The following is a 21256-nucleotide window of genomic DNA, read 5'->3' on the forward strand; positions in this document are numbered from 1 at the left end:
ATGGAGGGAGGGGCAGAGCTGATCCTGCAGGTGATAGAGACGCACACGCTGTTGAGCGAGGGGCTGGTTGGATCTGCACAATATTCTGATGGAGATGGAGCGCTACTTCCAGGCGCGGACCTTGGCCCAGACTATGCCATCTGTTCACCTCCCGGTATTCTGTGCCTGGCATGTGGATCCCACCTGGCCGTCGCTCAGCAGCCTGTCTGTCTCTTACCTGCAGGATCAGCTCTGCTCCTCCCTCCATCCAAGCTCCTTTTATTCTGGCTTCAGTCAGCCTCTGCTGACACCTGGGCCCTGTTCGAATTCATGGGCTGTGTCTTCAGAAGGCCAGATTCGAAGGACGATTACGTGATAGCGCGGCGCCGAGGTCTGGTCGGGTTCCAAGACCCTTTTCGTTTTGCGACCTTAAAATGCGTCCTTCTCTTAGCCCGATTTGAAGGACAGGTCCGATGTATCCTCTAGGCCATAGGCTAGCTCTCAGAAAGTGGCTATAAAGTGAGTTCCGTTCCAGCATCTTGGGTAATACTTTTTATTATTATTGTTATGAAGTAAAATGGTTCATCTTCTTAAAAAAAAACGTTCCACAAGCGGGCATCCTGCAGTTATTGAGTAATCGTCATTTAAAGTTGGGTAATACATGAAAAAAATGGAAATTTTAGCCTCTAATAGCATCTTTGACTCCAATTATTTCTAAAAGTAATAAAGCCACACACTTCAAACTTGGTAGATCTATGGAGGGTCCTACAAATATTCAATCCCTAAAATATTGGCCGGATTGGAGCAGTGGTTCAAACTTATTTGGAAAATTCCTGAAATTTTTGGCCTCCAATAATAGCATCTTTAACTTCAATTATCTCAATAAAGCTAAACACTTCAATTTTCACAATCGATACGAACATTCCCACATGCCCAATATGAAAGATTAGGAGGATATGAGCAATTGTTGTGAAGAAATCTTTATTTCAAAATCTAAAGCACCATTGTTTCCAACACAGTGCTATAACAAGTACACAGCGGGATCTAATTTTTCATATTGATAACATAACAGGTTTAGATTATGAACAAAATTAAAAACAACTTGGTTTTCTCAGGATTCATTGCAAGACCAAGCAAGCCGGCGGCTCCGTGATTAGAGGAAAGGTTACTTGGCACAGACAGTGGTGAATATTGAGAGTTCAGTTTAATATAATCCAAGTATGTGAATAGTTTCATCTGAAATGAATGAAAATGGTTATTTTAATGGTTATTGAGTCAGATATGTGGCAGTATTGTTTGGTTTATCTAAATGTTTTTATCTGTTACTGTGTAAATAGGTTTGGCTGGAATTTAAGGACAGATTCTAATATATCTGCAGTGTGAGGACTATAAATCTGATAGGGTTTTTAGTTTTTTATTGCCGTTTAGCACAATAAACTTAACAAAGTATTTTTTGTTGTTGGATATTAGAGATTTCGCAGATATATTTTTTTATACATACATTGTTTAGATTGATTTATATCTTTCTACCCTTTTTATAGAATAGAAAATCCCTTTATTGTCCCACAATGGGCAAATTTACAGCAGCAGAAAGATTATTGAAAATGGTCACACAAATGAGGATCTTAGAAAAATGTAGTAAACGTAGAATAACATAAAAAGGGAAGAGTGAAAATATAAACAATAAAATACTGTAAAGTGTTTTAACAATATAAAACTGTGCACCTGGTGAATAAATAATCAATATCCAGCTTTGAACATTTTTACAGTAATGGATATTTAAAAATAGCAGCAACACCAGAGATGTGCAAAATGACAGCAGCATGTTATTTAACTGACTAAGGTTCCTATCATTACATTTGATTTAATTTGTTCATGCTCCCGGTTGTTGGCACCTTTATTCCACTCAATAAAAAATAAATAAATAAACAAACAGTTTTGAAAACTTTGGTATTCATTTTTTTCCTGCTTTGTGTGTCAACTGTCATGGTTGCTAAGCAACATAGCCTACAGCGGTAAAACCAGACGAAGGGTAGACCTGCTGGAATTCACAGCCAAAACTCTTCCAGTCTCCTTATTTTCACCGACTTCGGAGGATCCAGTCTAGGTAGACCATGTCCTTGGAGGAAGCAGCCCATGAATTCTCAATTCAATTCATTTCAATATGTTTTAATAAACATTTAACCAGGCCGGCCCAAGACTTGTATCAAATTTGTTTTTTTGGCCCTGGTTATATTTGACTTTGACATCCCTGCTTTAAAGGTATAGCGGAGGATGTTCTTTTTCCGGATGGATCATCAAAATAAGTGGTCCTCAATCATTCCGATGATATGTTTACGTAAGGAGTTCCCTCTCAGGAGCAGGTATAGGGTTGTGCATGTGCATTTTTTCTTTTAAAGTGGATAGGGCGTGTCTTTTCAAAGATTCACAAAGATCCTTCACAAAAATAAGTTCAGGAGAATGTGCAGTAGGGCCCAGTTGTTTGTCCTGGACATCCTTATAGTTGCTCGACTGACTTAAGATTTGAACGATCTAAATCCCAGGTCAGCTTCTTGTTATGCTTCTCCATCTGATCCGAAACCATCTTTAATGACCGCAGCATATAGGGAATAGTGTTTACATAAAAGGAAAATGTATCTTTGCCAATACCTATGTTGATGAGACATCAGCTTGCTTGGCAAAATTCCCAAAGCATCACCCAATTGTTCTTCTTCCCAAACTACATGTTGGTGGAAGGTCTACCCCAGTTAGGGGCCTCTGACACAACCAGTCATCTACGCACGGGGAAAAACTCAAGCCAGTTATTGTCAAAGTCTCATTTTTACAGTTGTGTGTGTTTTGTTTTTTATTTTTTTTTATGTGGTATCTCTTGAACTCAATTTTAAGGACAGAATGTCCACCTTTCCTTGAACACGTGGGGTGTGTAAAATAAGTTTTACTTCATACCCCTTTCAGACAATTTACATGAATAAATTATCAAAAATCAATAATCCATGTCATATCTCAGGCTACATATACTGACAGGTTTATTAAGTGGAACATTTTTGTTTATTTTTATTAGCTTCTGTTAATGTTCAAATGAAATAAATTTATTTGGAACTGAAAATTATATTTTATTTAATGTTCAACCTGCAACCAAATGCTTTTTTGTGTGGTACATGTACAATAATTTCTGAAATTGGTTTATCTAATATTATTTTTATTATTTGTTAATTGTCTGAAATAAATTCCTTGCATTCATTCATTCAATGTTTCCCACCTACTAATGATACAGTGGTAAAAAATAATCAGTGTTTCACAGAGTCACAAAAGCAGCTGCTTTTATATCTTGTAGCTGAAGTGCTCCTAAACTTTTAGGGCACTTTCTGCAAGCAAAGTTCAAACTGTTCACTGTAAAAAAAAAACAAAAAACAAACTTCCCTTTTTGAGCTGAAAAGCAAAATTTTTGTTGCTTGCACCTTGAAAGCTAAGGGTTAAATCCTGGATCAATAATTTAAGTCAGTTAAGAAAATCAAGTTAGTTACAATCTTTCACTTTATCAAGTGAGTTGCCAGTATTTATAGCTTTAAGTTGTTTATTTAAAAAATGCAAAAGATTAGCTAATTTGTATGCTTTTGTTGTGAAATGCAAGAAAGACTGTTTCTGGAGTTGGCTTTGGAGTTCAAGTCTCAATGGTCATAACTTGTTCAATTTCAACAGTATAAATTGGTGCTAACAATGTACTGCCAATCGAAATATCATTGCATTTTATGTACAATGACAATGAAGCCTTATTTAATTCTTTAATTTTAAACTGAGCTATAGTTAAGTTACCATTAATCAGGAATTGGAGACACCATGGAATCGCCTGGTGCTTAGGAAGCACAACATTTGCTACTTGGAGCAACTGTAAAAGCTGAGGTTCAAAACCCTTTTTTTTTCAAAAACAAAAAGGGGAAAAAAACGGTTTGGTAAAAATATAAAGGATAAATTTCCCTACTAAGGCATAATAAGCTCTGAATAAAAAGTATGTTTTGTTTTAAGTAAGAACTTTAAAAGTTTGTAGTTAAATCATCACCTATGCCGATGAAGATTCTCAGCCATCTAGGTCATAGTCATTCCATAAAAGTTCAAAAAAATCCACTGAACTTGGTTTCCAAGATTTTGAAGACGTTTTGCTACCTCTCCAGGAAGCTTTCTCAATTCAAATGTCTGGATCTGCAATGAGTTTGAGTCTATATATAGACATGCAAATGCAAACCGATGAGTGGGTTGTTTGGTTCCATTGTTAGCCTGTAATACCTGAAACCTGTCTATGATTCTGAAGATCGCTGTTAAAGGGCGGTATTGTCGTTAAAGGGGGGGGGATTGTCTCCTGTAATACCTGAAACCTGTCTATGATTGTTAAGGGTCGGTCATTAAGGAGGTATTGTTCACCGGCTGGAGCGGGGAGGTACTTTGTTCCTCTGTGATGGGGTGGGGGGTGTGGTGATATCTGGAAGGTATCATCTCTATAATTGGATTGTAAGTTTTTGGAAGCTGGAATCTGAGTCCACCACCTCTGTTTAAAGTTGTTTTTTCTCTCTTAACATAGATGGCTTCCTTCACGCCCCTCTCAAACCACCTATTTTCTTTATCCATAATGTGAACATTCTGGTCCTTAAAAGAATGTCCTTTGTCCACAAGGTGTAGGTGTACTGCGGAGTCTTGTCCAGAGGAGGCCGCTCTTCTGTGTTGGGCCATGCATCTGTGGAGAGGTTGTTTGGTTTCTCCAATATAAAGACCAGAGCATTCCTCGCTGCACTGAACAGCATATACCACTCCGCTTATATTCGGTCTGGGGGTTTTATCTTTAGGATGCACTAGCCTCTGTTTAAGGGTTTTCTTTGGCTTGAAATCTACTGGGATTTTGTGTTTGGAGAAAATCCTCATGAGTTTTTCCAGACACTCCAGCAACATAAGGGATTGTGATGTTTTTGCGTTTAATTTTCTCACCACTATCTTCTGCTACGTGTTTTTTTTTCTATTTCCTTTCTGATTTGATAAATGCCCAGTTTGGATATCCACAGTTTTGGAGAGCATCTTTGGAGAGCATCTTTGTTGAAAGGTTCTGATGACTGAGAGTTTATGTTCCAGTGGGTGGTGTGAGTAAAAAAGAATATACCAGTACAGTAGCGAAACGTCTTCAAATCTTGGAAACCAAGTCCAGTGGATTTTTTTTTACTTTTACGGAATCATCACCTATGTTGGGAAAAATTTGCTTTGAAGTTACAATAATATAGAATTTGAAGTTTGGTAAACATAAAAGCAAAACTTAAAGGATCAAGTTAAAGTTAAGGTAAAGTCCTTAACTTAAAATTTGGCTGAAGTTTTTTTGCCTTAAAATTTTTAGTTCTGCAGACTTTTCTTTTTTTTGTGTAAACTGAGACAGTTTAACTGTCTTTGGGGTATGTGTTGCTCTGTGGATATTTAGAGCTACTAACTCACTCACAATGACTTAGAAAAATCCTTAATAACAAGAAAGCAAACTCAGGAAAGTTCTGTTTGGTTTCAAGTTTCTCTGTTTTAAACCTTTGTGTAAGAACCATCTAAAATCGAGCAGACAAAAAGCAGAGTACTAGCACTGATTCTCCAGCAGGGTGCGCTAAATATTTTAAAAAGACACATCCGCTCAGTTCCGACGCAAAGAAATACTTATGGTTTTAAAGAAGTCCAAACTTTTGATTACAGGTGTGTTTTATAAAGGTGTATAAATGTTTATTTAATATTGTATTTAATATGCAGGCTATTTACCAGACCATTTATTTGCATTTATTCTTCGTCATGTTTAATCAAACATCGCCTTGTGGACATTTGACATGTGACACATGATCAAACATCAGACGTTACAAAACATGCGAGTGTCATTTACCAGCGGCGTGGAAACACTACCCTCTGCTTTCAATCATACTCCTTTGTTGGGAAAAGGGGAGATTGTAATGCCAGGAAAGAGGTGGCAGTGTTTGTTTGCGGGAAACCGTTGGAGATCGTCCAGCTCTGTTGTTTAATATTGCAAAATGGAGTAATGAATTCTAAAATCAGACAATGAGCTTAAGGGAAGAGATACCAGCCTTTACTCCTTGTTTGAAAAAAAAAAAAAGAAGTGTTTCTGCAGGGAAGTTGATGGATTAAATGGACTGTTTAAAATAACCAGAAGGCAATAAAACAATAAGAAAAAAAATGAAATGAAAAAAAAAAAGATGAACCATGAAAACAATGCATAGATAACTCACTTCCTTTATACATAAAACAAAAGCCAAAATATTACAATCCCCTGATTTATATTGATTTTTTTTTTTCTTAAAAGACAAACTCCACAAATTAATATTTATTAATTTTTTTTATCATTATCTGCTTGTTTGTTTATTTTTACTGGCTAAAAAGTAAAATATGCATGTAATATCTATACACAAAAAACAAATTAGTCTGATTTCTGTTGAAAAGTTATCGATAAATCATTGTAATCATTATAGATCAAAAGGTTTGCTTGCTTTAAAAAAAACAAAATAAGCAATGTTCAGTTTTATTACTCTGTTTCTGTATGCTAGGCAATGAAAAGGACTTACTCTGCTTTTCAGTTAAAGTCACTGGATGTTTGAACCTTTTTACTATTCAATCAAGTTAAAACAATAAACCCAGTACTTGGTGTTAAATTCTATATTAAAACGCTTTTTTATTTGGTTTTTATCTCTTTTTGAAATGTGTTATAGCCCGTTAAAGAGCTCCTTAACATTCTATAAACATGATCTACGTTAGCTACCCGGGTTGGCAAACCAGACTTCTACTATTGTTGGAGTCTAGTAAAGAGCCTCATAAAATCATTAGCAGGGCCACATGTAGACACCCCGGATTTAACTGATTGATTTTTATTGATCTCACAGTGGAGAAATGTACTATTTATTTCAGCTCAAATAGTCAAAGGAGAAGTAGAAGGATCCAAAGGAAGAAAAAGGTGCATGGGATATATACAGTATATACCGTGTGTTTACACACGACAGCCTTTTTTTTAAATAGTAGGATTGTAAATACAGGGTTATTGCACAGGGTATTTACATTGGTATTTATAAAGATGGATATTTATATTTATATAGATATGATTATTGCACTGCGCTGCCAGGGGCCCAGCATACAACAGCCTAGATTTAGATGTATACTAATATTCTGTTTTAATGTTTTTCCTGTACCCAATCACTTTACTTATATGTGTATCTTTGTGTGTTTCTGAGCTTTTATTATTGTTAATACAAAGCCACTTGTATAAACCAATGTTTATCCTAGTGAACAAGTGTTGATAGTAACTAGAAACTATGGTGGTAATATTAGCTGAATTCCTAAAATAAACCATTTAAATTCATCATATCAGTCGTTTACTCTCTAAATCGCTGCTGTTACTGATGACCTTTAAATCAAGCTGTATTCATTACAACAACATTCTGATTTATTCCTCTTAGCATCCTTCTCTTATTGTGTTTGATGAAAAGTCACTTTATAATTAGACACCAATAGATTTATTTGCTATCGATGGTGAAGATGTTAGGTCAGCTTTTAATATTTTATTATATCTCCATTGAAAAATGACTTATCTCCCAAAATACTTTATACACCAGTTCAATTATGCTGTTGTTGAAAGATGTTTTTATTGTTACAGTCATACAAAGCATATAAAAAAAAACCTGATATGATTTATTGTACTCAGTAGTTAATCCTAAGACAGCTGATACCAAGTAGTATAGTACTATATAGGTGTATTTTAGGTTTATAACCACTTTTTTAAAGTTTATAATCAATAAACAATCTGGACATCCCTCACAAAATAATCCCATTAAAAGAAGACAGCTGTTTATTTTTCTGTTTAACACTCATTTTGTAATATCCCCTATTCAATATTGTTATTCATTATATGAACTTGTATTTGCTGCCCTTTATATTAAATGCTATTCAATTTATGTTTTACTTATATTTGATCTGATCATCTATTTGTAGGTTTATTAGGATCTTATAGGGTTATCGCTTGTATTTATATGGTAAGCTCTAGTTTTTATCCTAATGTTTGATATTACTGTATGTTGAGTTCTTTCCAGTTCCCTGAAAGGTACATTTAAATCAAAAGCATTATTACAATTATCATTAACATTGTCTTTTTTATTATTATTATTATTATGCTGTTTGTGTTTCATTTAAACTCACTTGTAAAGTCCTGGTCAAATGCTGAAATGTGAAAATACGCAAAACACAAGCATACGCTTGTCTAACTACGAGTTTCTCAAAATATATAATCATTAAAAAAAAAGATCTAGCTTTTTTTTTTTGCATCTTTATACATTTGTTTAAAACATCAGTTTAAATTAATTGATTTAAATGGAATTGCAGTTTACTATAGTTTACTGTGTTGCATTATGTTTGAGTTATTTTCCAAGCTTTATAATGATTAGTAATTAAGCAGGTATGTTAAAAACATTGCTTCTGTTAAATATTTCTTGCCTGTCTGTCTTCTGCTCTTAATCAACAAACGGCTCTGTGCGTGACGACAGCGGCGGAAACGTTTCTTCTCTATTCAAAATGGCAGCGTCTCAATCAGGAAGTAAGGAAAACAACTACGAAGACTAACTTGGATAAATATCCCAGTTTAAGCTACTTTGACGCGAGTGATTGTACAGAATCAAGGCCGGTGTCTTCGTGGTAAAGACTGACTGCATATAGCCCGCTCATGGTAAGTCTTAGTCGAGGATATTGTTCAAAGACCAGCGACACATCGGCTTTATAACGAGACGTATTTTAGGCTGCCTCTCCTAGGTGCGCACGTTTTCCATGACGGGACACCCCGGTTATAAAGCCGTTGTTATAGTTCAGCGTTATTACACTGTAGGTTAATTACCTACTTTAGCGAAGGTTGACCCTATGTAATGAATGGCTTATGTGCAATTTTAGGGATATTAGTCATTATGAATAATAGTTTTACACCTCGTGATAATTTGGTTCTGTTAACAGATACCAGCATATATTGGTTGCTGTCAAAAACATATTTTGGTTTCACGTTTAAACTCTACAACTATTTTTATTTTAATCTTACACTAAAGTCAAACATTGATTATTATTTAGCTGTCTTTAAAATGTCCAAATGACCATAAATACTAATGGGACGGAACAAATGAGTTTCCAAAACAAACATACCCAAGTCTGAAAAAAGGCTATGAGAGATGCTAACCTAGCCATCCTTATTATTTACCTCATAAAAAGTACAAATTATAGCAGCAAAATGATAAAGGATATCCTTACATTTTGTCATCCTCGACTATTGTTCGAGAAAACCAATAGTTTAATCTGTGGCTGTTTATAAAACTCCTCTGTAGCTTTAGAAGAGCCCGTAAATGCATCTTTCACCGTCTAAAGCTAACAGCAGTAGTAGCTGTGTACCACTGTACGTAGAGCTGTGGCTGCTCTCCTTTGTGCTTTGTACTCTCTGGAGGACCTTTACACTTTATTTGGTGGAAAGTGCATCTCGGTTTTACACCATGTTAAACGGAAACATCTAAATAATCTGTATTAAGTTTGGACTTCACAACTTTAGCAGCAGCAGATAGTAGATAGCTACTACCAGGAACAGATGACGTTGGAAACTGGTCGCTCTCAGAAAGCAGAGCAGGTAGAGCTTCTCTTAAAGCTACTGGCTAAAGGTCGTTATTTTTTAAAGAAGAAACCTGGTGAATAAAGTGTGCAGCCAGGTTGGATACACATTCAAAGGTGCCTACTACGATTTTACATAGGGTATATTTTAAAACCACGTTTTTTTTTTTTGTTCAGCTTAAGGAATAATGTTCTTTTAATAAAACCTCCCTCACTCCCAGTTTTTGCTACACACTGCTGGTCAGCTGGATGAAAAAATAAAGACTTTTACTTTGCCCAGAAGGAAAACAAATCTTAATGTTTGGAGAGAAAAAAAATCCAGCTTTTATTGTCATTACACTTTCAGAAGTACAGAGCAACAAAATGAACTCTCCGCATTTAATCCATCCCCTTGGATGGATTGCATCCACTGGCAGCCATTGCATGGTGCTCAGGGAGCAGTGTGAGGTTAGAGGTATTTGCTCAGGAACCCAGAGTTCACTGAAAAAAATTGTGCAACCGTTTTTGGCATTTAGTTACCGGTAATCATATTTAGTTATTTGAATACAATTGTTTCATGTTAGTAGGGTAGGACATAAAACAATTGTGTTAAAGTAACTAAATATGATTAAGTAAATGCCAAAAGCGGTTGCATTATTTTTGTTTTCCGGTGATCGCAGTCTGTGGGTGTGGGGCTTGAACTCAGAACCTCTGTATTCCAAACGCAATGCCCTAACTACTAGGCCGCCACTCATCAAGGGGGAGAAATTTTTAACAGGCAAGGTCCGGAAACTAACAGACTTTAACCAATAACTCGTGTAAAGTCACTTAAAGCCATCTTTCATCCTTACATTTTTGATTTATCACCTAACTTTTTGGGATTTGCAAGGGAATTGTATGTCACAGGATGTTTAGCAGTAACTGGGAAGTTTTGGACCTGCTTTGATCCCAACTATTGTAAGGAATTGTATGTTTATAACTCAAATAATATATATAGCTACCAGCAGGAGGTCATTCAGGGTTCTTTTATGTGGTTCAGTGGTCAAAATCTGTCATTTTTTATTAGTCAACTGAGCCAAAAAGGGATCTAAGACAAAATCAAAGGCGTACATTTCAAAACTTTGCTACCCAGTTTAATTAGCTGTAAGATTTTAGTATTTTAATACATCAGAAAAACTTTTAAATTCATCATTTTATTGCAGGTTTGTAATTGAAATGGAAGTGGGAAGGTATGAAATGACAACAAACGGAGCTGCAACAAGAAAGTATGGATTAGAAACAGCAAACTGACCTTGAGTTTTGAAGCCCACAGTGTTTTTTAAAATACAGTTGGTAATTAAGGAGTTTGAGGGTTGACAAGACAAATATTTTGCAGTAAAAAAACTCTCGTCGAGGGTTGACGAGGCAAATATTGCAGAATAAGCTCTCGTCGTTAAAAATATAGAAAAGGCAGGGTTTGTTTACTCCATTTTTTGTACATTAAGTCTGTTTCAAACACAAAAAAGCAATATTCCCATAAACTAACTATAAATAACTGATTTATAGCCCAAGTTAAAGGCATACTATGCAACATTTTTCAGTTAATTAATGTGTTCTATAATGTTTTGAATGATTAAATGAGTCATTTCAGGTTGAACAAACCGAAAATGGCATGTATGTATGAAGAACATATAATGAAATCAGTGGAGGTTTGGAAAGCTGATCGGTTTGCTTGCACTAAATGCTAATAGCTGTCCTAGAGAAATCCCCTCCAGTGTATTTTTTTCCTTTCCTGTAATTTTCACTCGTTGGTTTCCACTGTGTTCTTTGCCTGCAGGAAAAAGCTAGCCAAAGCCTCTTGCAAGCCTTGACACAGCAGGTTGCCATGGTGGCTGGCTATTTTTCTAATTATGTCATTCCCCCTTGCTGTGAAATGCAGACACGCTAGGTTCCTCTCTCAATTTTACACACGTTTCCTAATCCCCTTGCAACAGTTAGTGGCTTTTGTCTTATTTGTTGTGAAATCTTTCTTGCAGTCAGATCTGCCCCCCCCCCCCCCCCCCCCCCCCCTTTTACTTTAATAAGTGTACAACTGTAGCCTATTATAATGTTCATAACTAATTATGCAGCAGGGAAAACCCCCCAGATGCACTTCCTTTAATATATATTTACTTGTTATTGCAGATAATTTCAAGTTCCTTACTGACAAGCCAAGGTTATTGCATACATATGTGAAACTGATGGAGTTGTATGAGCAACCCGATAGGAACTCATAGCATCATTTTCCTCCTCCAGGCCAATGCTCTGCTTTTCAGCTTTAATGAAAGTGATCTGGAGCAACGCTGAAGTGCGATGGTTTCTTCCTCATCATATTTTTCCTCTCCAGCAAGTTTCATTACAGTGATACAGGATTTTAGGAGACTGTGGTGGGAGAGTCACTGACCCTCGGGGGTTTGCACATTCTTAAGCATGGTGTATCCCACTTGAAGGGTAATGCCATTTTTTTTTTTTTTTTACATTGGGCCCTTGATTTTACATTATTACATCATGTTCTCCTCACCCATATGAGTTTTGTGTCATTGGGAGCTGTTCTGAAGAGATTCGGTTTTGTTATATCCAAGTAACGTCTTCATATAGGCAACGAGTTGAAGGCACAAACTGCTGTTATTTAAGATAAAACATTTAAAAATTATTTATTTATTTTAGACATTTTACATTTACATTTTACACTTACATCCCGCTCGTTCCCTGAGGGTAAACATGCTGTGGCTCTGACTGCAGCGCTGAGAGGGACTCTGCAGAAGCGGTAGAACGGGGTTGGGATGGTGGAGGCCCTTCCACCGCAGCACCTACCGCTGGAGGACAAGGGTAAGAACGATACGTGCTTTCATGAGTCTCTTAAAGACACCAATGACACCAGAAAAGTCACTAGATTTTGTCACTAGTTGCTTTTTTGGAAAAGAGTAGCTGGAGGGGTCTGAAAAGTCGCTAAATATAGTGACAAAGTCGCTGAGTTGGCGAGCCGGGCAGCCGGGGCGGCATTTTTATAAAGGAGGGCGGGACGCGCGCTTTCGGAAAAAAAATCGTAGTTGGAGTGAGTCCCTCTCGGGGTGTAGAACCGCCACTGACCATCTATGAGTGTGGCCACATTCTTCCTATCACTTGGTTATGGCCGTAAACAATTTGTCTCTCTATGGCGCTGGGTTACGGGCGGTATGAAAGTACAGCTGCAGGATGATCTGATAAACTAACAGATCTTTTTGTTGTTGTTGCTTTCTCTCTCTCTGTGTTTATATCAGACTGTGGCGGGCCCAAATGAGATTGTGGCGTCATTTCCCATTAATGGGAAACACTGCATTAAATTTGGCTCGCTTGGTTTTTGCGCAATCCCAGTGACAGGCTGATAAATGGGTTGTAAAACTTTTTTATTTATTTTTTCCCCCTCAGGTCTTTTCTGTACAGAGGAATATTAGTACGGCTAAAAGAGTGTGCAGTGCGTGTTAATGTGTGGGCTTATCCTGCATTGCTAATTTTTTCCAATGAAATTGTTGATGGCTTTTCGGCATGCAGGGACCTCAAGGGTCACAGAGCACAAGATGTGTTGTGTGCTGTTTACTGTGTTTGTAAACGTTAGGAATGTTACACAGGGAATATGTGAACAGTAAATGCAAATTTCTCCTGCATTTTTCAGTAATGTGTCACAATATTTAGGGTTTTTAAATTAAATTGATACAGCTATCACTTAGATACACGTTGCTCATTTTGGGGGTTAGCTTTCATTTATGCCCTTTGCTGTTTGAGATTTAGACCTTATTCTCTTTCTCCCCATGTCTTCGTTTGCTTTTTTTGCCCCCCTCTTCAACCGATGCCTGTAATAAATCTTATTTATAGCCCATGAGTAGATTCGAGTAAGCCTGAAAAATCTGAAGTGGAGAAAGGGGACTGGGTCATATCTTTGATTTAGTCCCTGATTCCTGGGATTTTAACCTTCATTGGGTAATGGCTTATGCATTATGTATTAGATATTTTAGAAATGCATGAAACAACTGGACAGTATTTACCACTTTTCAAAGCAGGAAGTGGATGCTACATGGAGGTCTCCCCTTCGCTGTGAACTGCTGTGAAATACCTCACTGCTGTGTACTCCAGTCTGGTGAGGGAAATGTGTCGGATTTGTTACAGGAAAAAGCAGTAATTTTGAAATAGAGCTTATCCAGGAAGGAAATGGGAGTGAATTATTAGTCTTTGTATGGATAGATAAAGGAATACGGGGGCTGGTCATTGTTTCATTTCTCAGCTTAGCCTCATAACTGAGTCAATGTGATAAACTCTAATGGATATGAACTTACTTGAAGACTTTCAGATGTTAATTAGGATATCTTCAAGTGAGTTCACCTGAACTTCAGTCGGATATACCTAGCGTTTACAAAGCAAAGGTGTTTAAAAGGCATAGTTAAAGTAGATGGTGAAAGTGTTATGGTTACAAAGTAGTATGTAATCTATGATCTAGGGCTGCAACGATTATTTTGCTAATCGATTAATCTAATTATTTTTCTGATAAATCAATTAATAATCGGATAGTCAAAGGTTCCTTAAAGATTTTTTTTACGACATTAAACCAAGTGAAACTAAATCTTTTCCACTTGTTTTGGATAGAGTATATATTGACAGATGGAAAGATTTTTTTTTATCTTGAATACAAAATATGTATATATTTGTTCACAATCTTGATATAATTACCGATCTAAGTGGGTCGCTCTATCAGCTAAAGGCATGTTTTTCAGTCTCTATACTCCAATTAAGGATTAAGTACTAAATTAGTTGATGAATATTTAAGTAATCAATTAATCTTGTTATTGTTTCAGCCTTAGTATCATCATCATATTTCATCATTGAATAAAATATGTTTAAAATGTATTATCTATACATTTATTTTTGCATTTTGCCTTTTAAAGTCACTTGTTCTCATAGCACGATTGCCTTCAGTAGAATTGTATTCATTTAGGTTTATTTATAAAGCGACAATGCAAAATAAATGCAATCTCAAGGTACTTTACAAAGCAAACAAATCCAGTTTGTTTACAGAGTGATATAATCAGATTGATCTAATCCTAGAGAGATTCAAATTCAGTTACGGAAGGCCTAGTCCGAGACTGATTTCTTTTTCGAATAAAAAGAGCACTGGACAATCTAATCAGAATAACTTTAGCTGCTTTTTCAGAGATAAACAGCTACACAGAAGCTTTTGGGTAGACGGCGGTGTACGTCTAGCTGCAAAACGAGATTCTTCATCAGCTGTATCCAGATGTGCCAAACTAAAAACTTATACCTTTATCTGAACCCACCTTTGGTCCTCAGGCTCCTCACTTAACGGTTTTCTTCTTGGCTGTCATTGTTTTTTTAAGCAAGATCCCAGGAAATAACTGATGTTATTAATTCTTAAAGTATGCGCTGAAAGTGGGATTACTGGGAAGATTAGTCATAACTGAATCAGTGGGAAAAAAATGCTGCAAACCATCATGGTTGAGCTTAATGCAAAGGAGAATGCAGTTTAAGTAGGAAGGAGTATTGTGTTGTTTTTATTATTACTGATGATGCATTTTAAAGTTCAGAAAATAAGGAGACTACATAATTCATAAAAAATCTTTCTGAAATAATGCTGTGCGACATTAAAGAATTATTGGTTGTTGATTTCTCTCTCTGTTGCTTTATCCTGTATTGATAATTACACTGCAGCACATCTAAACAGCTGGACTGTTATGTGTGTGTAACTTATTTGTTATGCTCACATACCAGTTGTACTTGTATTTATTAGTTTTGCATCACAATGTGCATCAATTCATAAGTAATATTCAAGTAAAAGTAATTATTTTTTGATTCCTTAATATTGTCTTATGACAGATGTTTCGTATTGTTTGGGTTTCTTTGTTGTTAACATTGTGCTCCCGTATTTATAACTGTTTATCAGAAAAAAAGAGCGTTGTTTCTACATATAGTTAGCTATTTAGATGAAGACAGTTTATTTATTCTTTTTGCTTTTTTTTAACCAATCACAAATATGTTTTCAGAGGCAATAATGTGGAAAGCAGATGCAAATTAAGACATTTCCGAGGTAAAAATATCCATAAATATAGGCTACATCAGATTAATCCATTTCAAATCCTTATTTAGTGTTTGACATGGCACTAATTAATTTAAATCCATGTTATAGCTGTGGAGGTATGCTATAATCAGCTGGTGTGCTAGGAGGCCCAACAAGATCATCAGTTAAATCTGCATCAAAAGAACGCCATCAACCAGCCTAACCGTAGTGTGCGAGCAGTTTGACCAGCAGCAGGTCTGAGTTTGAGCAGCTCTGCTGTTATCATCTGAATTCATCTATGCTCTTCACAGCCACCATGCTTTGCTAAACAAATCTTCAAACATGATAAACATGCTTCACCTGAAATGTCTCCAGAACTAAAACTCTTTAGAAACTTCAGATAAAACCGCTGCTTTTGCTTTGAACAGCATCAAGGTAGGGCTGCAACTAATGATGATTTTGCAAATCGATTAATCTGTGGATAATTTTTTCGATCAATAATTGGATAACTAAAGGTTTTATAGAGAAGAACTTTTTATGAAACTAAACCAGGTGAAACTCAAACTTTTCCACTAATGTACTACTGGATAGAGAATATTAACAGACAAAAAAGTTTTTTTTATCTTAAATCCAAAATGTGTACAATTTTTTCCAAGTTTGGTATTGTTACTGCTAAAGGTGGGTTGCTCTGCCAGCTAAAGGCATCCAGGTGATCTTTACTTTCTCCCTTATTGTTCCATTTACCCATGTAGAACCTTTGTTCCTAAAAAAGACCTTCTAATAGCTCCACTGCTGTTGTTATAAGCGCTACAACATGCACTTTAATTTGAGTTCTGTGTTACTTTTATCCTAAAATTGTCTAGAGGACGTTTCTATTTATCTGTTGGGGATGGTTCTGCTCGAAAGTGTGATTGCGGTGTCTTTTAATCTGCCTGAGAAGAAGCTGTGAACCAAGCTGAACTTGGCTGCAGAGCACGGTGGCACAGACAGACAGAGACGGCTTCCCTGCTGCTGTGCACGTGGCCCACTGTTCTCACGCCTGCCAGAGGAGTGAGGTCAGTCAGAGTGTCTGTCTCAGTATAAATAGAAAGCATTTTACTGGAATTTAGTCATCCATTTATTTTAGCAGAAAGACTCCTGCGATAGTTCGACAGTCCTAATCATTTAGCTCTGCGTTGCTCTGTTGTTTCAATGGATCTGAGGAAAAAGTTGCAATTTTTTTGACAGTCTCTCTTGCAGTTTGGAAAGAAAAGCAATGGAAACCATGTGGTGGAAATTTACACACAAAAATAACACAAAGCAAGCCATCACAGGAAAGCAGAAGATTCGGCACACAATATCAGTGAGATATGTGGCGTGCAATGAAAAATTGAGTTGAAGGCGTGGGAGTGTGACATAAACGGAGAAGGAGATGGTCCATGTGAGAATCGAAAGGGCCACTATGAGTAGTTTATACCAAAGGGTGGGAAGCATCCGAAAGTAAGCCTGACCACAAGAAAGAGAAACATTTTGTTTTCTCTATTAAGAGCTGAAATGCCCTTTAACTGTGAATATGTGATGCCCTTTTGATGCTGAAGCTCTAATATAAACATGCAACTCTTTATTTTCCCTATGTGTTATATTCTGCCTTCTGCAGAATTTTGAAGTTGCAATATTTAAATGTAATATTTTCTAAAGCGATAAGAGATACAACTAATATTGCTGTCATTCTTTGCTGAAATCTATTACGTACTAGTTGTTTTCAGATGCAGCCAAAGCAAGCTTGCTTATTGTCGGTAAATCATCCAGTCGTGTTCTAACCCATCACGTCGAACCTACGGAGGGAAGCAAAAAGCCACATAAACCTAGCTGTTCTTGTCCTTTGGTTCTGAGAAAACGAGACCATGGAGGACAACAGAGCAAAGAGGCAGCTGAGTAGATTGGTTGTTCTTTGATCTGTTCACTCTTTGATCTATTTATGCTTGCTTATTGTGGTGGAACTTGAAGTAGGGGTATTATCTCTAAAATCAGTGTCATCAAGTTGCTGCAGTGCATCTCAGTTTTTTTTTTTTTTTTGTTTAGATCCTCTGTTCTTTGTGATCCTGGATGACTGTCATGATTGTCAGAAACTGTCATATACAGATTGTGCTTGCTGTAATACACATCTTTGCTAATTAACCCTATAATGATATGAATAAAGTTAAAAGCACCCTTTCAGGTTTTCTTGATTTAGTCCTGTTACACACATTCCTTTCTATTAAGAGTTTATATAACAGATTAATGGAAAGCAGTTTGTGTATAGAGTGATTGTTTTTAATTGCAGTCGTTGTCACTCTGGCTCTATGTTTAGGGTTCCTGTCCTGCTTGGAGGTAAACAGACTTATGCAACCTGTAACAGGTGTTCTTGTAGTATTGCCCTGCTTTAATCTCCATTCACCTTCCCATGAACTTTCACCCGCTTCCCTTTCCCTACATCCACCTGCATGATGTTGTAACTGCCATGTTTTATTGTGGACACGCTATGCACTCACTTGCAGCATTTTGATCATTTCGATGTCATCTGACAAAATTTTGTAGGGGTGCAACTAATGACTATTTTGCAAATTGTATGATCATTTCTTATTTTAGTTAAATCGATTAATAATCGGATGAAAAGACAATTTTTTACAATTACAATTTTTATATAATTACTGCTTTGAGTCGCTTTCAGCTAAAGGCATGTTTTAGAGTCTCAAGCTAATGATTATTCTATTACTAAGTGAGTTGATGATTATTTCAAAAATCGATTAATCTGATTTTTTCAGCCCTAAACTACTCTAAAAACAGCTCTAACAAAGCTTGTCTTGAAAGATGACCTGAATCACACATGCTTTACACAATTTGCTTCAAACTGGAGTTTCATCTGCTCCCAATGTAGTGTGCCTTATCAGAGAATACGAGTTAATAAATTAGAAGGATGAATTCATAAAATCAACCAACCTTCAGCCACTGAGGATGGGACATGAACAGGAGCTGTGTCAGAAAAGACTATTTAAGAAATTGGGATTGTACGTTGTCAGAGTCTCTTAAGCTCTGGCCCCAAGGATCAGGAAGCAGCCCCAGCTGGTGTCAGCAGAGGTGGATTGGGGTCAAATTGATTGAGGTGTGGAATAAACATGCAGGTTTGGTGTTCTCAATAGGCAGAGCGGCTATAGTTATGTTTGTAGATTAAATTGAACCCACCTAGAAAACTTGTTAGAAGACTTCAGAGGGTGACTTTCTAAGTTCAGTTACTGTATATTAAGGGGTATTAAAGTAAAGGGGGCTCAACACAATGGCACATCAGGCTTTTCAGATTTTTATAACTAAAAAAATCTTAGTTCCAACGTATATTTCTGCCTCTCTGTGTTGGTTTATCTTTTATGATTCCAAGTCATTAAAAATAATTGCTTTAGCTGGTCGCTCAAACAGCAGACCCTTAAAACTTTACTCCAGCTTTCTGATAAGACACCCGCTGTGCTCTGTTGTGTTACTGTGCTGCTCACAAACACAGGTTTATGCTCCGTGTTCAACCAGTAAGGCCAGATCAACACTGAGAAAAAGTTTATGTCTGTGTCCCTTCTCCATTCGCTGGAGCGTCACCACTGCATGTTTAAGCTTTTTTTGTGTGTTTTGATAAATAATACATGCTGTTTTGAACGATTAACCCCTGTGTTTCCCTGGGAAGCAACTCGTTCCTTTTATGAATATTTCATCATCGCAGCTAATGAATCCAGCTGGTCAATCATAACCAGCTAATGGCCCCTTTGCTGCGCCGTCCTAAAGCAGCAGGCCTGTCATTTTTAACCTGCTCCCTTTTGATGCAGATGGTCTCAGGCTGGTGATGATTCAGTGTTGCTCGCTGGACCAAATAAATTCTAGTCAGTTGGCTTGTTAGTTGAAAAGAAAGATGGAGGCTGCAGCGGGACAGAGACTGCTAGAGGGCTTCTATGTCACATGAGAAAAGTATGTATGCTGACACTAATGCAGCAGCCCAGAGTGTGTCGAAAGTGTAGCTGTGTTCCTTTCATGGTCGGATTACGAAGAAGATCCATAGAGCAATGTAACCCCCACGGCCACCGGAGCTCCGCTCTGGAAATGTTGTAGAAAGAAACAAAACGTTGACTGAGAGGGCAATCTGACTACAGAACAACCACATGAACCTTAATGACACACTGGGTGACCAGCAGACACCTGAGGTTTATTCTTAAAAAAAGTCAAACAGACACAAGCAACCGAGGCAAAAACACCAGATTTGTTGTTTTTTATTCCTTCAGACTGCTGTGGTGCTTTGTGAACAAATCAGAGGTAGGGTACTTCACATGTATGAGCTCATGGCCTTGCATCTTATTATTTTTTTGTATAGTTCTTTAATTTATCTAGCTATCCGTCCATCTTTTTTTTTTACAGGTAAAATGATAGACAAGAGCTGCAAGACTCAGGTTCATTAGGCGATTCTTACAACATTCATTTGACTTTCTGATGACATCAGACATGCTGTACCAGTTCAAGGGTACAGATCTAGATTCTCAATCTATTAAAAAGAAATATGATCTCCTTCGTATAGGTCTGTATAATTAATATCACCTTGGTCATTTACTTATTCTTGATCCAACACGGGTTTGTCGTTGGATTGCCAACTTGAAGAGGGTAGAGTTACTTCTGGCCAGAGAGAAAACACGTAATATTTAGCCAACATTTGGAAGAAGAATATTTTCAAGATGACTTGGATAATAGCACGTTGTGACAAACATCAGATACAGCACTGGGACTTGATCAACAGCCGATACCGCAGTGTGACGTCACAAACCAGCAGGTGACAGTAGTGTTCTTTGACAAACATGGTTGTCTCCAGTAAAGCACATTCAAATGAAAATTACTCGTAATTAAAAACACTTACCATTTATTGAACAGTATGTAATAATTTTATATTTTTAAGTAATTTCAGAAGTTTGATTTCTGAGTATGACCTGACTTTTCCTTTAAGGGCTCAGCAGTACCTTATTCTAACGCTTCTTCGCTATAGGGGTGGAGGGCAGGATGCCATGTTCGTCCTCTCATTATACTTAGTGCCACCTGCTCCACCAAAGACCAGGAGCCAGTAGGGCTGGGTACCGAACTTCGGTTCTTTTATGGTACCGACCGAAATGCTTAGGTTCTACAGAGTATCAAACATGCCTCGTCTTTCGGTACCAAGTTTCGGTGATTGGCTGTAACACTTAACGTGATTGCGTCATCCAGGAAAAATACATAGGTGGTCACGCCTACAGCCAGGGTTCATGTGTATCTGTTGTGAACTCGTTGCGAGCATCATGGAACCCCTTTAAAATGCCCCCCAGGTCAAAAGTGCGGCTTCACTTTATTAAGACTGATGCCAATAGTGCTCAATGCAATACATCGTGCACGGAAATAATTTAAGAGCAGAAAGTTGCTCGGTGTTTGACTGCAAGAAGAGCGGACCGCAGCCAGCGCAACCATCCACCTCTCAGCAGCCCGTGGGCAGTGCAAAGCCAGAGCGGAGTGAATCATGCTGCTTTCACACTGGACGCAGCAGAAGCAGCAAAATCACGTCTGCCGCTTCCTTTTTTGCTGCTTGTA

General features: G+C 37.2%; 1 protein-coding gene across 2 annotated transcripts in view; it reads left to right on the top strand.

The window, feature by feature from the left end:
• Positions 1-8537: 8537 nt before the first annotated feature.
• Positions 8538-21256, top strand: part of si:ch73-63e15.2 (protein strawberry notch homolog 2) — a 99143-nt gene continuing 86424 nt past the window's right edge. For both annotated transcript variants that reach the window (XM_038290282.1, XM_038290283.1), the window contains exon 1: positions 8538-8707. The gene's annotated coding sequence lies outside the window, so the exon portion shown is untranslated. The remainder of the gene's footprint in view (positions 8708-21256) is intronic.

This window comes from Cyprinodon tularosa, unplaced genomic scaffold (genome assembly GCF_016077235.1).
Source record: "Cyprinodon tularosa strain WSP-4 unplaced genomic scaffold, ASM1607723v1 ctg278, whole genome shotgun sequence".
NCBI lineage: Eukaryota > Metazoa > Chordata > Actinopteri > Cyprinodontiformes > Cyprinodontidae > Cyprinodon > Cyprinodon tularosa.